This window comes from Saimiri boliviensis, chromosome 7, assembly GCF_048565385.1.
Source record: "Saimiri boliviensis isolate mSaiBol1 chromosome 7, mSaiBol1.pri, whole genome shotgun sequence".
Classification (NCBI taxonomy): Eukaryota; Metazoa; Chordata; class Mammalia; order Primates; family Cebidae; genus Saimiri; species Saimiri boliviensis.
In genome coordinates this window covers 98,380,719-98,400,705 of record NC_133455.1, presented here as the reverse complement: position 1 = coordinate 98,400,705, position 19,987 = coordinate 98,380,719, and the positions used below count along the sequence as shown (strand labels likewise).

The 19,987-nt window shown below is 41.8% G+C and overlaps 1 pseudogene; it reads left to right on the top strand.

Moving 5' to 3' along the window:
- Positions 1–2,648: 2,648 nt before the first annotated feature.
- LOC101049045 (eukaryotic initiation factor 4A-I pseudogene) lies at positions 2,649–4,750 on the top strand (annotated as a pseudogene).
- The last annotated feature ends 15,237 nt before the right edge of the window (positions 4,751–19,987 follow it).

Sequence of the window (19,987 nt, the reverse complement as noted above, 5' to 3'; positions counted from 1 at the left end):
TTTAATTCCTGTGTTAAACACCTTATTTCTTAATACTTGTAGTAACTGTTTTCTGACCAATTCCAGACTGATAAATTCAGCTTGGATCTTTATGAGTCACTTCAAAAATTCTAGACAATTCTTAGGATTTAAAATGCAGTAGAGTCCCTGAATACCTTTATAAATTCTTTTATATTGCTGCAAGAAATGCTGAACTGAGTCAAGGACAAATATTAATTAAGTAAACCCGAAGGCTATCTGACTCCTTTACCCCAGAAGATTTACTCATTTCTCCTGTCTCTAGCTCATTGGACAATCTGCCAGCAACACAAAATGCCCTAAATCTGAGGGTGAGCTTTCCCTCCCTGTCAAGTAAAACTCTCTATTTCTCAGAGAAGTTTAAGTTTTTCCTCTCATTAATACTATCTTTTTCCCCATAAAAATTAAAGCACACCTGGCTATCAAATCTTCCTTTTATTTATTTTTTGACAGATAAAGTGCAAAAAGTGGATTGATATCATCATAAAGTTATAGTTCCACAAACTATCTCCTCCCATTTCATGTTATTTTGTTCAGTCACAGTCTGAGCATCTTCCTCATAGACCAGGAAGAGGGTTGGCTACTTCTTAGACATGATGGGGTGCTCGGTCTTACCCTAGATCTCTATTCAGAATTTTAAAAAGTCTCATAGTCATGCACACATAAGAACTTTGCTTCAGTTCCCATGCACAGAATGTAAAAAACACAAAGAAACCTGCAGACCAAACAAGGTCAAGTAGCAGTTTGCAATGTGAACACCTAATCTCTGGCTAGATTTTGAAATGATCTGATAATCTAATCGTATTACATTTTAGACTCACATGAATATTGTCAACCATACATAGGTCATGACAGAAACTTAGAATTTTTGGGGGAAGAAGGTAAATAGAGGAAATGGTGGAAAGAAGACAAGAAAGGGTTTTTGTGGCTACAGTGTGGCCATGGAGCCAATTGAATCATGGCAGTTGGCCAGCATACACAGCCTGTGAACTTGAAATTCAACAGAAACAGAGACCAACACAAGCGGTAGCATCCTACACGTGTTATTCTATACCTTTTTTTTTTTAATTATAACAACTTGAAGATGATTCATATTGGTACATATAGAACTTCATCAGTCTTTTTGACAACTCCATAGTATTCTATTGCTTGTTTGTGCTGTAATTTATTTAACCAGTTCCTTACTGAAACATTGTTGTAAAATCATCTTTTTAAATTAAATACAATAGTGCAATGAATGACCGTTGTATCATTTGAGGTTCATTCTGAAAAATTCCTCATATGGAATTGCCCTGACAGTGGATAGGCAGGCTTGAAATTTTGAAAGATATAACCCAAACTCCTTGCTCTAGACGAGTAATTGAGAGTGCCTATTTTTCCATGCCCTTACCAAATCAGCATCTTCACCCATTCAGTAGAACTAGCCTTGAAACCCTTATCAGTCATGCTCCAAAATCTCTGCTCTCAGGAAACACCATGTTTATCACCCCTGAAAAAAAAACAGAAGTCATTCTTAAAAATGTCAGAAATCCCTTAACTAGAGACTCATGGTTTGTGACATTAAAATAAAGACACACTTGGAAACGTTAAGGCTCTCTTTTACTCATTCACACAGCCCCATAAGTTAGCTAAACAGTCGGCTCTTCTAAAGGGAGGTGGCAGCCAGGCATGGTGGCTCATGCCTGTAATCCCAGCACTTTGGGAGGCTGAGGCTGTCAGATCACGAGGTCAAGATATTGAGATCATCCTGGCCAACAAGGTGAAACCCCATCTCTACTGAAAATACAAAAATTAGTTGGGTGTAGTGGCATGTGCCTGTAGTTCCAGCTACTCTGGGGGCTGAGGCAGGAGACTCATTTGAACCCGGGAGGCGGAGGTTGCAGTGAGCTGAGATCACACCGCTGTACTCCAGCCTAGGCAACAGAGTGAGACTCCATCTAAAATAAAAATAAAAATAAATAAAGGGAGTTGGAGGTGGCAGGATTTCAAAGGTTCCGTAAACACGGCCTAGGACTCATTCTGCAGTGACCACAGCAGGGAGCAATTCTTCAGAACTGGGTGGAAGCCTGGATCCCACCTGATCAAAACCCTTCATTGTGTTGCTGGAGAAAGAAGCCAAGAGAGGCTAATGACTGACCAGAGACCTGACCAGAAGAACAGGCAGGAGAGGACTGGACTTTCTGGAGTGTGAGTAAGCCCATCTGATTCTCAGGCAACTAACAAATCAGGAGCACTGGAGTAACTCTGGGGGACAAAAATAAAATATTTAACAAAATATTTATTGTTCATTACGGGAAAAATAAGGACTCGGTTGGACTTAGTTTATGGTGTAATGTTGTTTGTGTTTTTAATTTTATACTGGGGAGGGAGCACCATTCGCTGTTTACAGCCTCTGTAGGGCCAAGTTCAGCCTGAAATCTAGGTGTCCTGAGCCAGTGCTTTGTTCCTTCTTCCTCCACATGCTCCCTCTATTTGAGCACCACTAGACATTACAATACAGCAGAAGAAAGTGGTATTTCTGGTTCTGCACTGTTTATTCTGATTTGAAGTAAAATAAATGGTGAAATACACACATTATGTATTATTTATTTATTTATTTTTGAGGTGGAGTCATGCTCCGTTGCCCAGGCTGGAGTGCAGTGGCACAATCTTGGCTCACTGCAACTTCCTCCTCCCAGGTTCAAGTGATTCTCCTGCCTCAGCCTCCCGAGTAGCTGGGATTACAGGTGCTCACCACCATGCCTGGCTAACTTTTAAAAAAAAATTTTAGTGGAGACAGGATTTTGCCATGTTGGCCAGGCCGGTCTAGAATGCCTGACCTCAAGTTATCCACCTGCCTCAGCCTCTCAAAGTTCTGGGATTACGGGTGTGAGCCATTGTGCTGGGCCTTAATTTATTTTGAACACATTTTTCAGAATTCCTAAAAAAATTCAGTGGGGCTCAAAAATTGCCTACATTTTAAATATAAGAATTTATAAACCGCTAGTTTCTAAGGATCATGTCTGCAAGTCAGGATTCCCGATCCAGAGACAATGGCCTTGATGGGATGGAGCCTGAAGGCATCATCAGGAGTAGCTGGAATGAGATTGTTGACAGCTTTGATGACATGAACCTCTGAGTCCCTTCTCTGGTTTTGAGAAGCCTTCTGCCATCCAGCAGCGAGCCATTCTACCTTGTATCAAGGGTTGTGATGTGATCGCTCAAGCCCAATTTGGGACTGGGAAAATGGCTACATTTGCCATATTGATTCTGCAGCAGACTGAATTGGATCTAAAGGCCACCCAGGCCTTGATTCTAGCACCCACTCGAGAATTGGCTCAGCAGATACAGAAGGTGGTCATGGCACTGCGAGACTACATGGGTGCCTTCTGTCACGCCTGTACTGGGAGCACCAATGTGCGTGCTGAGGTGCAGAAACTACAGATGGAAGCTCCCCATATCACCGCGGGAAACCCTGGCCATGTGTTCGATATGCTTAACTGGAGATACCTGTCTCTCAAATACATCAAGATGTTCGTAATGAACGACGCTGACGAAATGTTAAGCCATGGATTCAAGGACCAGATCTATGCCGTATTCCAAAAGCTCAACAGCAACACCCAGGTAGTTTTGCTGTCAGCTACAATGCCTTCTCATGTGCTTGAGGTGACTAAGATGTTCATGAGGGACCCCATTCAGATTCTTGTCAAGAAGGAAGAGTTGTCCCTGGAGGGTATCCACCAATTCAACATCAATGTGGAATGAGAGGAGTGGAAGCTGGACACACTGTGTGACTCGTAGGAAACCCTGACCATCACCCAGACAGTCATCTTCATTAACACTTGAAGGAAGGTGGACTGGCTCACCGAGAAGATTCATGCTCGAGATTTCACTGTCTCTGCCATGCATGGAGATATGGACCAAAAGGAACGAGATGTGATCATGAGGGAGTTTCATTCTGGCTCTAGCAGAGTTTTGATTACCACTGACCTGCTGGCCAGAGGCATTGATGTGCAGCAGGTTTCTGTAGTCATCAACTATGACCTTCCCACCAACAAGGAAAACTATATCCACAGAATAGGCCGAGGTGGATTGTTTGGCCGTAAGGGTGTGGCTATTAACATGGTGACAGAAGGCACGTGGACTCTTTGAGACATAGAGACCTTCTACAACATCACCACTGAGGAAATGCCCCTCCATGTTGCTGACCTCATCTGAGGAGCTGTCCTTTCACCTAGCCCTACCCGCAGCCAGAGTTCAGTCTTGGGGGGCTGAGAGAGCAGCAGGAGTGGGGAGGGAAGGGAGCCAAGGGATGGACATCTCGTCATTTTTTTTCTTTGAATAAATGTCACTTTTTGAAGCAAAAGAAGGAACCGTGAACATTTTAGACAACCTTTTCTTTGGGGTAAGCTTTTGTCCCAGGCACCAACTCTTCTCCAAAAAACACTAATCCATTTATCTAACCTAGTAACCTCCAGATCCCAGAGGCTCTCCTCGCCTCAGCCGAGCTCCTTTGAAAGTGTTTCAAGGGACTATGTCACTCAGCCTCATTTGCTGGACCAAATCTAGAGGGAGAACCACTAAAACCCCTGAGTGAGGTTGCCCAGGGGATTGTCCCCAGGTTGGGGGAAGCAGGGGAGAGAAAATGGTAGCCATTTTTACATTGTTTTGTATAGTATTTATTGATTCAGGAAACGAACACAGAATTCTGAATGAAATGACTTGGAAACTGCCAAAAAAAAAAAAAAAAGAATTTATAAACCTAGAAAACCTCAAGTAATATAAAAATTTATAAAAATAAGTAAGCATATATTATAATAGTATAAGTTATTCATTAATAAAATCTATAAAATAATATATTTTTAAATTTCTTCTTTTTCTTAGATATCGGGTCTTGCTATCTTGCACTGGATGGTCTACGTTACAGCTCCTAGACTCAAGCAATCTTCCTGCTTCAGCTTCCCAAGCAGCTGGGACTACAGGTACATGTCACCACTCCTGGCTCAGACATTTTTCTTTTGACTCCATCTTCAAGTAGCCCCATCTCTTTGAAGAGTACTTTCTGAAAATTGTTGTATTCTTTTGTTTTTAGAGTGGCACCGTTTTTATTATTATTATTATTATGGTAAGCTCTTCTATTTTGTTTTGAAGAGAGTATTTCTAGTTTGTCTTTGTTTTTCTTAGTTTCATCATGCACAGACTGAGTCTTATGCTTCCAGTGGAAGCTTTCCAATTGCACATCTGGTTGCTCATTGCAACCTTTATGGGTGTAGTCCTGTCTAGATGTAAAAAGTTGAACACAAATTTGTTTTGTTGCATAAATTAAAAATTGAGTCATTGAGTTTTGAATACATAAAGGATTTAGATTTCACTTTTTTTGAAATATAAAAATATCAGCATCATTTAGAATGAAGCATGTATTTCAGTACTTATCAATAACATAGTTTACCAGAATTCTGAAAATGGTATCATAAACACTAAGTACCATACTATCAGTTTTTGATTCTTTTTCCTCTTCTTTTTTGTCTTTCTCCTTCCTGAGCTTTTAATTCAGATTTGTAAAATGACATGAGTGTGGCTGAATTGTGAATTATGTAGACCCTCATGACTGCACCTGTGAATCTGACCACTTTTTAGGAGCACCTTTTATTTCTTGAAGGAAGTGCTTGCTTCCATTTAAGCAACGGACTTAAAAATTGGCTTTTTGCAATGCACCAGGTCTACTGTCAATGTTTGAAAATATTAATTTTATATATAGTTCTTACACTACAGTAAGAAAAGTTGGACGGGGACTTAACTGGTGAACAAGGATAAGAATCTAAGCCTTAACAACCAATCTCACAGCCCCTATTGAAAACCGATTTGAGCTAGTGAATTCTGCCAAGTGATGGTGCTCTTTTATAAAACTCATGTCACAAACTAAAACATTTGCCCTAATTAACCTCTCATAAATCTAGCCTCATACGTGAAGAAACATCTGTGTAAAGACTGCATTCACAAGGGATGTCATTCCCCATCATATCCATGTCAGTGCACCTATCCTTGAATTTTTTTAAGCATTAGGGTGAACTATATGAAATTCTTTGTTTTTGGCAAAAAAGTAGTCAAGCAGCAGCAGTTTCTTATGGCATCACCTATAATTTGTTTCCTGAAGATGTTATTTCTAACATCTTTTTCTTTCCAAATATTTTTGGGAATATTTGTAATAAAAAATACATAGTTTACCCATTTCAGTCTGTCCTACTTGAATTTATTAATTGAAGCTGAATTAATAAATATCCACTGGAATCAGATGTTGGGAGAAAGTGGCCAAAGGAAGCAGCCTCTGGGTATCACTGTCCAGGTCCCCATCAGAGTATCCTTCCAAAATCTTAGAGATAGCAGTACCATAGGTGAGGCGTCTGAGGTGTTTGTGGCTGTCCTTGACATCCTGTGCACCATTTTTTTTGTCTGGCTGTAACACACAAGCTCCAAACCATCTACATTAGAAAGCCAATATCTAGTCCTAAACAGCACGTTTTCATTCATCGTTGAAAGAGTCTTGGTAGTCCGCTTTCAGCACTGAAAATAGACTGTATTAAAATAGAATTACATACCAAGTGCAATTAAGAACAAACCAGGCAACTTGGTGCAAAGTTTCAGCTTTTTTAGGAAAGCAAGACTTATTTTGAACTTTCATTTAAATTCTAATGTTACTGTAAAAATATTTACTTTAATAACTCAAAAGGTGCTGTTTCTTTTATGACATAGTTGAATACATTTTTCTTCTTCAATAGTTCTTTTTGTATTTGTATAACTATCCGCTTGTGTGTATGGAATTAATTTTATGATACTTAAAATGAATGTGAGGGAAAGCGCTGTAATTGGGGCCACATACTTTTATTATGAAATGCACGCCTGTAGTTCTATAAAGTGCATACATTGAAACATTATAAACTAGGTTATACATTTCATTTTTGTCTGAAATCAGACAAATTTTATCTAGAATATCAGGCCCAAAGAATATAAAAATAAATACAAAAACTTGTACTATAACAAATAAATCTCATCATGTATTCCTTTATACTGGAGAGAATTGCTTTGCAAAGGAGTCCGGGCACCACTGGAAGGACCCCCTTCCATACACCGTTGCAATTCCATAGCAGCCTCGGCTCTCCCCTCGACGGACAGCAGATGGCGCTGCGCTTCCCTTTTTGCCGCCTCGGTGACGGGACAGGAACCCAACTTCGGCAGAGCTGCGTTGAAGATTGCAAGCTACCTATTTGGAGCTGGGTGAGCAATGGAAACTACGCATTTAGAATCACAATTTACCTCGCTTCATAACTGATTTGTGCTCTGGAGGACGTGCAGTTTCTGTTATTCGTGATCCAGAGGGCTGCGCGTGTTGGATTAACGGGGCTCATACCGCTTCCAAACTGCTTGTCAGGAGAAGGTTGCTCAGGGCAGGTTGAAAGACTGTTCTTAGCAGCACTCAACCAACATCAGCAAACGGACGTTCTCTTCTTCCTCATAATCAATTTGTATTTATGAAAGATCCCTTGGTGCCCTTTAGTGGGCTGTGGTGACAAGATGTGATTTCTAACTTTGAGAAGTTTGTGGTCAAGAAGGTGATCTACAGATATTCAGTCAAAACTAAACAACCACAGCTACGCTTCTCTGTGTTTCTGCTTCATGCACTAATTGTGTTCAGGGCTCCCCAGCAATCTGTCCTCTCTTTAGTCTTTTGGTCCGTGTCTGCTTTCTTCTTCCAAGTCTGTTCCTTTGGGTAAATTTGCGTGTGTTGACCTTGGCAAACGGATATATTTAGCTTTGTTTTCTTAAATAACTTTATACAAATGCTTTTTTAGTGGGAAAATAATGACATTGAATATAATAATCACGTAGTTTTCATCTAGTTGGGATCTTAGGGATTATTTAATGCAACCGATTAAATAATACTGTGAGAAAGTGACGGCTAGCCGTGTGCAATGCATGCTTAGTTCACATACAGACGCAGTGAGAACTCTGACCCAGGTTTCCTGAGCATCAGTCTAACAAACCATCTGACGTTATGCTCGATTGTATTTTTAAACAGGGTACAGATCATAAATGTCGAGGTTAATTTATCTCCCTGCCATGCAGCTCATGGACGGATTTTGGTCACACTCATTGCACAGCCATATGTGCAAATCCCTCCCCACCATTCTCCCCAGTCAGTGGCTCGGTTCTCTTTGCTGCTGTTCCCTTTGTCACACGTATGCCAGGCACTAGCCCTGTTGTGCTGGAGCTTCCTCTCTAGATATGAGGTTGTCGGGAACAGTTGTGCCGTCTCTCACTCATGTTTGTATTCTCTGTGTCCTGCGTAGTGTCCGACATCTCATAAGCTCTCGGAAATGTTGATTGAAGGAGTGAACTTTTGGTGGAGACTACCTTGAAAGTGGCAAACCAAGGTGTGGTGGGAAGCCCTCCTCAGGCTCTGAACATAGAGACACACTGGAAATATAAGAGAAAGCCTTAAATGTAGAGCTAAGCTTGAAAGTGAGAAAAGACACTCCTACATGCTAAAAACAAAACAAAACAAAACAAAACCAAGCAACAGCCAGAATTCAGAATGCTGCAGAGTAGAAGCAGAACAGGACTGGAATAGGCAGCAGGAAAGGAGACATTTTCAGCAGGATGAATTGCAAGTAAGTTTATATCCATAGACTCTTACATGACAGGCAGCCATTCTATCTATATACCCGAGCTTTGTTTCATATCTGGATGCAAGGCTCCAGCACTAGGGCACAAAAAGTCGAATAATGACTGTGTGCCCTGGAAATCCCTTCTTTTGTGGAGCTCAAAGGTACCACATAAGCTTCTTTGGGTTTGTATATTTTGAAGGGTAACTGATGCTAGAGACAATCCAGTAAGTCAGTGAAGGACAGGGGTCCCTGAAGTCACTTTAAACAACTGTGGTCTCTACAGGAAACAAAGGAAAAACCCTAAATTAGCCAACAGGCTGTTTAATAAACCAAGTGTCTTATTCCAGATGATGCTGCCTATTTACCTCAAATGTGTAGTTTATGGATGTTTGTCATCCTGTTCTTTCCTTATTTGTGTAATGGGAAAAATTTGCAGTCACAAAATAAGTTCTGCAAAAGGTTTCATATTTCATTAAAAACTTCAACAGAAACATGATTGTGAGTGCCCTATATCCTAGAGTTTGTCAGAAATTTATTTAGTGTCATTATTGGGGCTCTTTCCACCTCCCTTGGGTTATATAACATGGTTTGGATTTCTGTCCCCACCCAAATCTCATGTTGAATTTGAGGAGGCTCATGGTAGGAGGTGATTGGATCATGAGGCCTGATTTCTCTCTGTTGTTCTCATGGTAGTGAGTGAGTTCTCACAAGATCTGATGGTGTTTAAAAGTGTGTGACATCTCTCCCGATTTGCTCTCTCTCTTTCCTGCCACCATCTTTCGCCTTCTGCTATGATTGTAAGTTTCCTCAGGTCTCCCCGTCATGTTTCCTGTTAAGCCTGTGGAGTTGTGAGTCAATTAAACCTCTTTTCTTCATAACTTACCCCGTCCCAGGTTTCTTTCCTTTTCTTTCTTTTTTTGAGACAGGATCTCACTCCTTCACCCACGCTGGAGTGTAGTGGCATGATCTCGGCTCACTGCAACCTCTGCCTCCCAGGTTCAAGTTATTCTCCTGCCTTAGCCTCTGGAGTAGCTTGGGTTATAGGCATACACCATCACACCTGGTTAATTTTTGTATTTTTAGTAAAGAAGAGGTTTCACCATGTTGGCCAGGCTGGGCTTGAAATCCTGTCATGGTCACCTGTGGTCCCAGCTACTCAGGAGGTGAGGCAGGAGAATCACATGAACCCAGGAGGTGGAGCTGGCAGTGAGCTGAGATCACGCCAACTGTACGCCAGCCTGGGTGACAGAGGTAGACTCCACCTCAAAATAAATAAATAAATAAATAAATAAAGAAAGAAAGAAAGAAAGAAAGAAAGAAAGAACAGGTCAGAGATGTTCCCTGTACTGTTTAAACGGTTACTCCCTCTCCCTCTCGTTCTCTCTCTAATTTTTTCTCTTCTTTTTCTCTTTATTTATGGATAATATGTAATTGAATTCATGTTAATCTGAATATGATGTGACTCCCTATGTTAGAGAGAATCACCAGGTTCGAGATCAAAAGACTTGGCTTCAGGTTCCAGGCCTGCCACTCACATGCTGAGCGACCTTGAGCAATCTTCAACCTTTCTCAGTGGCCTGCTTCTCACCTGCAGACTTTGGGATGACAGTGCTGATCTCTTGGTGCTGATGAAAGGCAGCAGCGAGGTCGTGTGTAAAGAAGCACATGGTGAATGTAAGCTGCTTTACAGGAGTTAGTTATTGTGGCGGATTGTGCTTTTTTGATGTTTCTGACCTGTATCTTTAATATCCTGTGACTGCTGGAAGATCAATAGCTGGTTAGATAGTCTTTCATCCCTCACCCAAGAGTTTTGGGACTATAAAAAAAAAAAACAAATTAGCTCTTAAATCCATGGAAAGTAAGTTTTTGTTTTTTTTTTTTTTTTTTTTTTTTTTGAGACAGAGTCTTGCCCTCTTCCAGGCTGGAGTGCAGTAGTGTGATCTTGGCTCACTGCAACCTCTGCCTCCTGGGTTCAAGTGATTCTCCTAGCTCAGCATTCTGAGTAGCTGGGATTACAGGTGTGTGCTTTCCTGCCTGGCTAATTTTTGTATTTTTAGTAGAGATGGAGTTTCACCATGTTGGCCAGGCTTGTCTTAAACTCCTGGCCTCATGTGATCCACCCACCTCGGCCTCCCAAAGTGCTGGGATTACAGGCATGAGCCACTGCATCTGGCCAAAAGTTAATATTTTGAGTTTCTTGTACTGACAAGGGACATTGTTAGGATCATAGTTTAAGAGTCTGTTTAAAACTCCAGGGAGCACAAGTCTCCCCTAGGCTCCCTCCAACCTGAAGAAAAGGGGCTTTGATGAGGTTCTAGGGCCAAGGGGGTTTCCAGGGACACACCTGGCCTGCGAGGCTCAAGGACAGGGATGTGGGAATGGTGGTGGGCCCCAGGTTACAGCCTCAGGGACTTTTCTCTCCCTGACGGCTACTCTCCCCTGCAAGCCCGTGAGGCTGATGTCCTGGGAAGGCTCAAGCTGCTTCCATGTTGGTTCAAGTTACTTGGAGGGACTCTTGCCCTCTGGTGTCTGGGGGCTGGATAACAAAAGAATTTATTATCCAAACCTGGACATGAGTAGGAAAGGGTCTGTTATGAATGATCACACAGGACTGCACCCCACCTACAAGTGTGGTTTAGGGAAGACCCTTCTTTTGGTGCTCTTTTCCTTGGCTTCCTTTTTCTTTTCTTCCTCTTTTTTCTTTTTGAAATGAAGTCTCACTCCGTCACCCCAGCTGGAGTGCAGTGGCACAGTTGTGGCTCACTGCAGCCTCAACTTCATGGGCTCAGGTGATTCTCCCCACTCAGCCTCCTGAATAGCCAGGACTGCGGGCATACATAACCACGCCCGGCTAAATTTTTTTTGTGTGTTTTTGTAGACTTAGGGTTTTTGTCTTCTTGCTCAGGCTGGTCTCAAACTCCTGTGCTCAAGTAATCCTCCCACCTGAGCCTCCCAAAGTGCTGGGATTACAGGTGTGGACCACTGTGCCTGGACTTTCTTTTTATTCACATCTTTCCACAGAGTGGTGAATCCCCAAGAGCTAAGAGTGGACCCAGGGAAGAGGCCATGGAGTGGGAGGTCTCCCAGCCTGGGCTTTTCGTCCAGCAGGATTAGGCATTTCACGTAAGGCTTTCAGCAGATATCTAGAGTCAGCAGCAGTGAGTTCTTGACTGGCCGCGTCCTCTATCCCCGTCAGGTGTCCGGCTGGAGCTGAGGCTGGCTGCAGCAGGATGGGCGCCAGAGCTCCTCGTTTCCATTCCGTTCGTCACAAGTGGTACTGGGTGCCCATGTCAAGTAATGATTTCTAAGAACTAACATTTATTAAACACTTACAATGAAATCTTGCTAAGAAGTTTATATGGATTATCTCACTTAATCCATGCAACTGTCTCTTTAGGGAAGTTATTACTGCGTCCATTTTGCAGATGAGAAAACTGAGCTTGGGAGGATAAGTTGCCAAACCCTCACAGCCAGTAAGTGGTAGATCTGGATTTGAATTTGGGGTCTGCCTCTAGAACAAGCTTTTAACCATGATACTGTCAGCAACAGATCCATCTGGAAGGAGCTGAATGCCCGGGAGAGACAGTGAAGGACGCTTTGCTGTAAAAAGGTCTGTAATAGAGACATGACCACGTCAGAATAGGGGCGCTGAAGGGGAGCGACTCCTCTTGCTAGGAGGTGCTGAGCAAGCTGCAGGAGTGACGTTTTTAGCTTCCTCATCTTGGCTACGCTGTCTTGCTTCTACCTGGCTTCAGCTTGCTTTCTCTCAGTCTTTGCGGCTCACTCACCTCACAGTGTAATTAAGCTTCCCTGTGATTCCTTTCACTTCTTCCTAAAGGTGGATCGTTTTATTCTGCTGCTGAATGTCTGGAAATGTGCCAAGGCAGAGGTAACTCAAAAAGCCAACTAAGGCTGGGTGCAGTGGCTCACGCCTGTAATCCTAGCACTTTTGGAAGACAAGGTGGGCAGATCACTTGAGGCCAGGTTGGCCAACATGGTGAAATGCTGTCTCTACTAAAAATACAAAAGTTACCTGGGCCTGGTGCACACCTGTAGTCCCAGCTACTCAGGAGGCTGAGGCATGAGAATCTTCTGAACCCCAGGGGTGGAGGTTGCGTGAGCCAAGATCTCCCACTGTATTCCAGCCTGGGTGACACAGTGAGACTCTGTCTCAAAATAAAAAGGCCAACTGAAGGGAGACATTTATGAAGACTTTCTGATATTCTGTGTGAAAATATTTTTACACATCCACTGGGGATGCCTTCCCAACTAATTTCCAGTGGAACTCGGGGCTGGAAATATGCTTTAAATGCTTGACCATTCTAGGCCTAAATAAGTAATGCATTGAAACAACAGCAAAAATAGGTAGTTGCAGTAGAAATTTTGGTGCAAAATTTGGCTTGTATCATTTATATGGTTTTTGTTTGTTTGTTTGGAGTAAGAGATGAGTCAGATTGGTGGAAGACAACTGATACTCATCAAAGCGTGTCAGCTAGCCTATTTGTTAAAACTCAGATACCTGCACTCAATCCAAGAATTCAATCCACTTATTCTCAAATAAGGTTTTGGGGGTAGTGGAGTCCAGGAATTTGTATTTAAAAAGATTTCAGATGATTAAAAAAAAAATGCCAACTAGGCTGGGTGTGGTGGCTCATGCCTATAATCCCAGCACTTTGGGAGGCTGAGGTGGGCAGATCACCTGAGGGCAGGAGCTTGAGACTAGCATGGCCAACATGGCAAAACCCTGTCTCTAAGGGCTGGTGTGCACCTGTAATCCAAATTACTTGGGAGGCTGAGACAGGAGGATCTCTTAAGCCCAAGAGGCAGAAGTTGCAGTGAGCCGAGATCACATCACTGCACTCTAACCTGGGTGACAGAACAAGACCCCCTCTCAAAAATAAATAAATAAATAATAAAATATAACATAAATACTAAAAAATATAAATAATAAAGGAAAAGATGCCAACTAAAGTTTGAGATCCATTGCTTTTAAATAATTAATCTTGCCATTCAATATTTAATAATCCAAATTACTTGGGAGGCTGAGACAGGAGGATCTCTTAAGCCCAAGAGGCAGAAGTTGCAGTGAGCCGAGATCACATCACTGCACTCTAACCTGGGTGACAGAACAAGACCCCCTCTCAAAAATAAATAAATAAATAATAAAATATAACATAAATACTAAAAAATATAAATAATAAAGGAAAAGATGCCAACTAAAGTTTGAGATCCATTGCTTTTAAATAATTAATCTTGCCATTCAATATTTAATAAACCCTGTGATCTGCCAGTTATTTTTTTTTCTTTTCTGATTGCTCTTTGAATTCTATGCCAGTCATTTTATGGGTTATAATGACCTGGTGTCTTCATTTCAAGGACTGACATTTCAGTGAGAGACGTATAGGGAGGGTCCACAGAGCAGGCAAGTTATATTCCCCAACCACTCTAGGAATTCTGGAATCTCATGGCTGACCTTGGAGGTGTGATACTCTGTAATTAGAATCTTTTAAATAAACTCCTTTGATGCCTGGGCAACATAGTGAGACCCCATCTCTACAAAAAAATTTTAAAAAAATTAGCTGGGCATAGGGGTGCATGCCTGTAATCCCAGCGACATGGGAGACTGAGGTGAAAAAGGATTGCTTGAGCCCTGGTATTCAAGGCTACAGTGAGCTATGACCATTCCACTGTACTCTAGCTTGGGTGACAGAGTGACACCTGTGTCAAACAAAAAAACAAACAAAAAACACACACACACACACAAAAAAACCAAAAAACAGAAAAACCAGAGCTCCTAGGAAGAAATTGTGGAGGGGAGTTGTTGTGTCATTTGGTGAAACAGTGAGATTATACTCTCACAGCAGGGCCAAAAGTGAATCCTGAATGCTACAGGAAATGAGCAGGGTAGTCAGGGAACAGTATCAAGGAGTCTGGATTGTGCTTCTAGGCCTCGAGTTAGTTGGGAGAGGTATCTGGTGCTGCCTAGCAAGTGTCTTCCAGCTTGGCTCCAGATGCCAGGGGAGCTTAAAAATACACAAAAGAGCCAAGCTTCCCTTTTGTGGGAATTCTAGCTGGATCAGAATCTTTTCCCACCATGGTAAGAGAGAAGCAGCTGCCTTAGCAGTGAGGGGAAGCGTAGGGCCTTTGATTTGCATGTGTCCACAGGCATCAGTTCAGTTCAATGAGCTGATGAAATTGATTTTCTCACTGCATTGACTGGTTGTCAAACTGAATTGCTGTAGCGATTGGCTGGTTCAGCATCTTGCAAATATAGCCAGCAACTCCAATGACTCGATCACATTCTAAAAAATGAATTTCACAAAGGTGCTGTCTCTTTTTATAACCAAGTTTTAATTCCTCTTGTGAAAGTTGGGCATTTGCTTAAAAGGAGGTAAAAAACCCTCTTACTCAATGACGTTCACAAACACTTGGAAACATTCAGGGTTTCACTTAAGAATTAATTTGGTGCCGGGCACGGTGGCTCAAGCCTGTAATCCCAGCACTTTGGGAGGCCGAGGCGGGTGGATCACGAGGTCGAGAGATCGAGACCATCCTGGTCAACATGGTGAAACCTCGTCTCTATTAAAAATACAAAAAATTAGCTGGGCATGGTGGTGCGTGCCTGTAATCCCAGCTACTCAGGAGGCTGAGGCAGGAGAATTGCTTGAACCCAGGAGGCAGAGGTTGCGGTGAGCCGAGATCGCGCCATTGCACTCCAGCCTGGATAACAAGAGCGAAACTCCGTCTCAAAAAAAAAAAGAATTAATTTGGCTGAACTTTGGCTGTGCTTTGACTTTGAGACTAGTATGAACAATAACCAAATAAGTTAAATATATTCTACTTTGCATTCAGCAGGTTTGCCATGTTTTTTTCCTATCTATTATAACTATCTTCAAATTTGTGAGTCATCATACTATCAATCAAAGGTTGGAACCAAATTGTGAAGGGCCTTTGGTGCTAATCAAGAGGATAGTTTTTCCACAAAACATCATTTTTTGCCTGAATTGCTTGACACTATTTGCAATTTAAAAAATCTGTGTAGAAAACAAATATACTCTGCCTTCAAGTAGGATATGCATGATGAAAACCCTCAAATGATATTAGCAACACTCATATAGCATTAGTGAAATCCCTGTCATTAGGAAATGTTATTTTATATAAAAAAGTTGATAATAGAATACAAAGATGCTAATATGATTAGGTGATGAGCCGATAATAGGAATTTTTTTTCATATCAGTGATTTTCATTCATCAACAGCAAAGCTGATCTCCCTAATATGATATGATATTATAATAAAACCCAGGCAGAGAGTTCGCAGTGAAATTTATGGTGCAAAAGAAAAGTCAATAGCATGATAAATCTTATAAACTGATTATATTTCAGCTGTCAGTGTTCTTGGCTGGGAAATCTCCTTTAATACCCATGTCTTAGTCCTAGTTACTTTAGTGATACTGAGCAAGGAAATGAAATAGATTTAAATCTTTATCTTAAGGATAACTTTAATGAGTGACAGTCAATTCCACATGGCCTGATGGCTACAGATCTGCCACCTTTGCTTGGCTAACCTCACATCCAATTAAATGAATATTTAAATGTAAGTAGTAGGCAGGGTGGAGTCAGTGGAATTTAAATAGGAACCAACAGATATAAACCAAGTTTTCTGTGATACAATCGCTTTAAGCAGTAAATGGCTATCTGAAGCTGTGGGATAGCTATTTGAACATCATCAGAGGATTACTATTGCAGGCTTGTATCATGGATTAGAGAAGAGAAACCCTTTTTTTCAATGGAAATATAGTCTGGCCATTGAGGCTTTTTGGAAAAGCATCTTCCTCAGAGAGAGGGGGCAAAAAGCAATGAGATTCAGTTGAGCCATTCAGTCATCTAACTACAGTCTCTTGAGCTTAAGTAAAAATTCAGTATATAATACATGTCAGAGTAGTGACTAGAGGGCTTCCCTATCATTGCTTTGGAGAAATTCTCCAAGGGACCTGTAGTCCTAGCAAGCTGTTTCTTGTTTAGTGGTACTAACAGAATATAAAATGTACCACCAGGAATGTAAAATGATGGCTCTCTCTTCTAGCTTATAAATTAAAAAAGAGTTGGCATATAAAAGTTGCTCTCAAAAATATAACAAATACTGCAGTGAGATATGAATGTCTTAGTGTGAGTCTAATTTCAGTGTCTAATGCCTTGTCTATAAATCTGTTGTTCAACATTATTAATATATAGCACCAAATGTGAGAATGATAAATACAGGCAGCTCAGCAAATTTGTATGTATAGACAAAGGACTGAGAGAAATACCATTACTGAAAATGCTTTGTGATTGGGGTCTTAATATATAACAAGACCTACTGCAGTGTGGAATGCAGAAGTGGGCAGATCATTCCAGCAGCCTTTAAAAAAAGCTCGATGTTGGGGACACCAGGAAAGCTTTGTTAGAACCTTATTTTACGCATGACATGCCAGAGGTGTGTCCCCTAGATGGAGGCCTGTTCATTTAACTTTTATACACATTTTCACCCTTAAGGGTTCCAAAATACTTTATAAAGTAGATTCCAGGCTGGACATGGCAGCTCACATCTGTAATCCCAGCACTTTGGGAGGCCAAGGTGGGTGGATCACCTGAAGTCAGGAGTTTGAGACCAGCCTGAACCAACATGGAGAAACCCCATCTCTACTAAAAACACAAAAATTAGCTGGGCATGATGGCATGTGCCTGTAGTCCCAGCTACTTGGGAGGCTCAGACAGGAGAATTGCTTAAACTGAGGAGGCAGAGGTTGCAGTGAGCTGATATTGCACCACTGTATTCCAGCCTGGGTGACAGAGCAAGAGTCCATGTCAAAAAAAAAAAAAAAAAAAAAAAAAGATTCCATAACTCCTCTCATGTGGAGAACTCTTCTTGGCTTCCAAATATGGGGAGAAACCTCATACATTGTGTATGGAGGGCCAGTTCATTCTTGATGATATGGTCACTTGAATAGCCCAGGGCCACAGAACTTCCTTCCTTCCTTCTGAGAAAATATTTGAATTTAGCAAAATTCTCACTTTAAAATTTTAATTAAGCTCTCAGGTTACCATTAACTTCACTGTGCTAAACTTGGACTAGGTTGGACTGAACTTGGATCAGAAGCTACATAGTGCCATTTTCCTCTCCAGGTGAGAAAGAGTTGCTTGGAACAGACAGTAAGGAGAACTGCCCCAGGGAAGCTGCAGAATTCTTTCTTTCTTTTTTTTGAGACGGAGTTTCGCTCTTGTTACCCAGGCTGGAGTGCAGTGGCGCGAATCTCGGCTCACTGCAACCTCTGCCTCCTGGGTTCAGGCAATTCTCCTGCCTCAGCCTCCTGAGTAGCTGGGATTACAGGCACGTGCCACCATGCCCAGCTAATTTTTTGTATTTTTAGTAGAGACGGGGTTTCACCATGTTGACCAGGATGGTCTCGATCTCTTGACCTTGTGATCCACCCGCCTCGGCCTCCCAAAGTGCTGGGATTACAGGCTTGAGCCACTGCGCCTGGCTGAAGCTGCAGAATTCTTTCTGTGACCTCCTGCTGCTTCTGAGATTTGAACTCTGGCTTCCATCCAGTTGAATTTCCTACCTGTCCCCTCTACCCCAATTAATTAATCTGCTCTTGCTTATTACCCTAAGCACACAGGCTGATTCGTTTGGTTCCTTGTTATCTGCTCTGTGTTGTCCTGCTACCCTTCTCTTGAGACCTACTGTAACCACTGTGCATTCAGATACTACTTTTAACTTTTTATGCACTGCAGTCCTTGGATTCTGCTGCTGTCAGTTTTGTCCCAAGAAACGTGGCAAGTAGGCCAGAACTAAATCATCACCTGTGATTACTAAAGTAAGTAGGGATTAGCTCCTGACTTCTTTGTCAGGCAATGGGATTTAAGAAAAGTTTTTAAAAAATGCTTTATTATAATAGGGCTACTTTTTTAGTTTTCCCCTTTTCTTCTATCAACATTTTGCCCCTTAAATTATGTTTGTGATTATTAAATATTATGCATGAGCAAGTGCTAAAGTAGATCTTTCCAGTGAGTTTCTAGCTATAGACACTTTCCAGCCACAGCACATGCCGGGCATCGTAGCCATCCCATTCATTTATGTAAACATCAGATGAAGTGAGGGGAAGAATGGGGTCAGGAAGGCAGGTAGAGGAGGAAGGATGGTCGGCAGGAGCAGCCTCCTGGCATCACAGCAACTGTAAGAGCTAACTTACCTGGAGTGCTAAGCATCTGCCCTACGTTTTCTTACGCAATCTTTAGAATTGCCCCGGGAAGTCTGTTTCTACTGCTGATTTGAATGTGGAGAAACTGAGGCTTAGTGATGTTCTCCTGGTTACACAGCCGATAGGTATAGGGATTTAAATTCAGACTCATCTAACTGCAGAGCTTGAATGCTTAATCATCTTGTTAGATTGCTTTTATACATTTATGAGTCAATTGAAAAAATATTTAATGATTGAAATTTACTAAAAATCCAATATGCCCTTCAATAAATTTGTATTTTATCAATTATACATTGAAAGACACATGGAACATAGCAGAACTCCCATTGAGATGTGAGATCTAATTGCCCTCCCCTTGAATCACAGGCTGGCCCTGTGAATGTTTTGAACAATAGAATGACACTGTGTGGTTTCCAACGCTAGGGCATAAGAAATCTTGCTGCCTCCATTTGGCTTTTAAAAATACTTCCTTTTTGGGTGCTATCTTTTTGCAACTTAGCCACTGTGAGAAGCCCCACATACATAGAAATTCCACATATAGGTGTTGTGGTTGACCACCTCAGCTGAGCTTCCCACTAAGAACCAACAATAGGCAGTTGTATGAGCATGCCATCTGGGATGTCCCAGCCCAGCCAAGTCCCCGATGACTGTTGCCATCCCAGCACTTCAGCCAGTACTGTGTGGAGCAGTGGAAACACCAATCCACCCACAGAATTAGGAGAGAAGAATAGATTTTGTTTTGATCAATTTTGGGGGGGGTTGCTACACAGTAATAGACATCTGAAACACGCATCTATGTGTGATAATATGCTGTATGTAGTGTGCACCCAGCAAATGACTGTGCTCATACAGATTCAAGAATCTCTGGAAATAACTCTGCAGTCCCATGAAGTCTGAGGCCCACTATTTGGGACCAGAGAAGAGGCTCATGGGAAGCTTCCCATAGTGATGCATATTATACAATTGGCAATATCCTAATTCATCCAAGTCCCAGACTGTATTCTTGATTGTCTCAGATGGTGTTCTCATTTGTCTCAGAGGGGATGTAAACTTTCTGTGGAGTGCCATGGAAAGTTGAGTTAAAA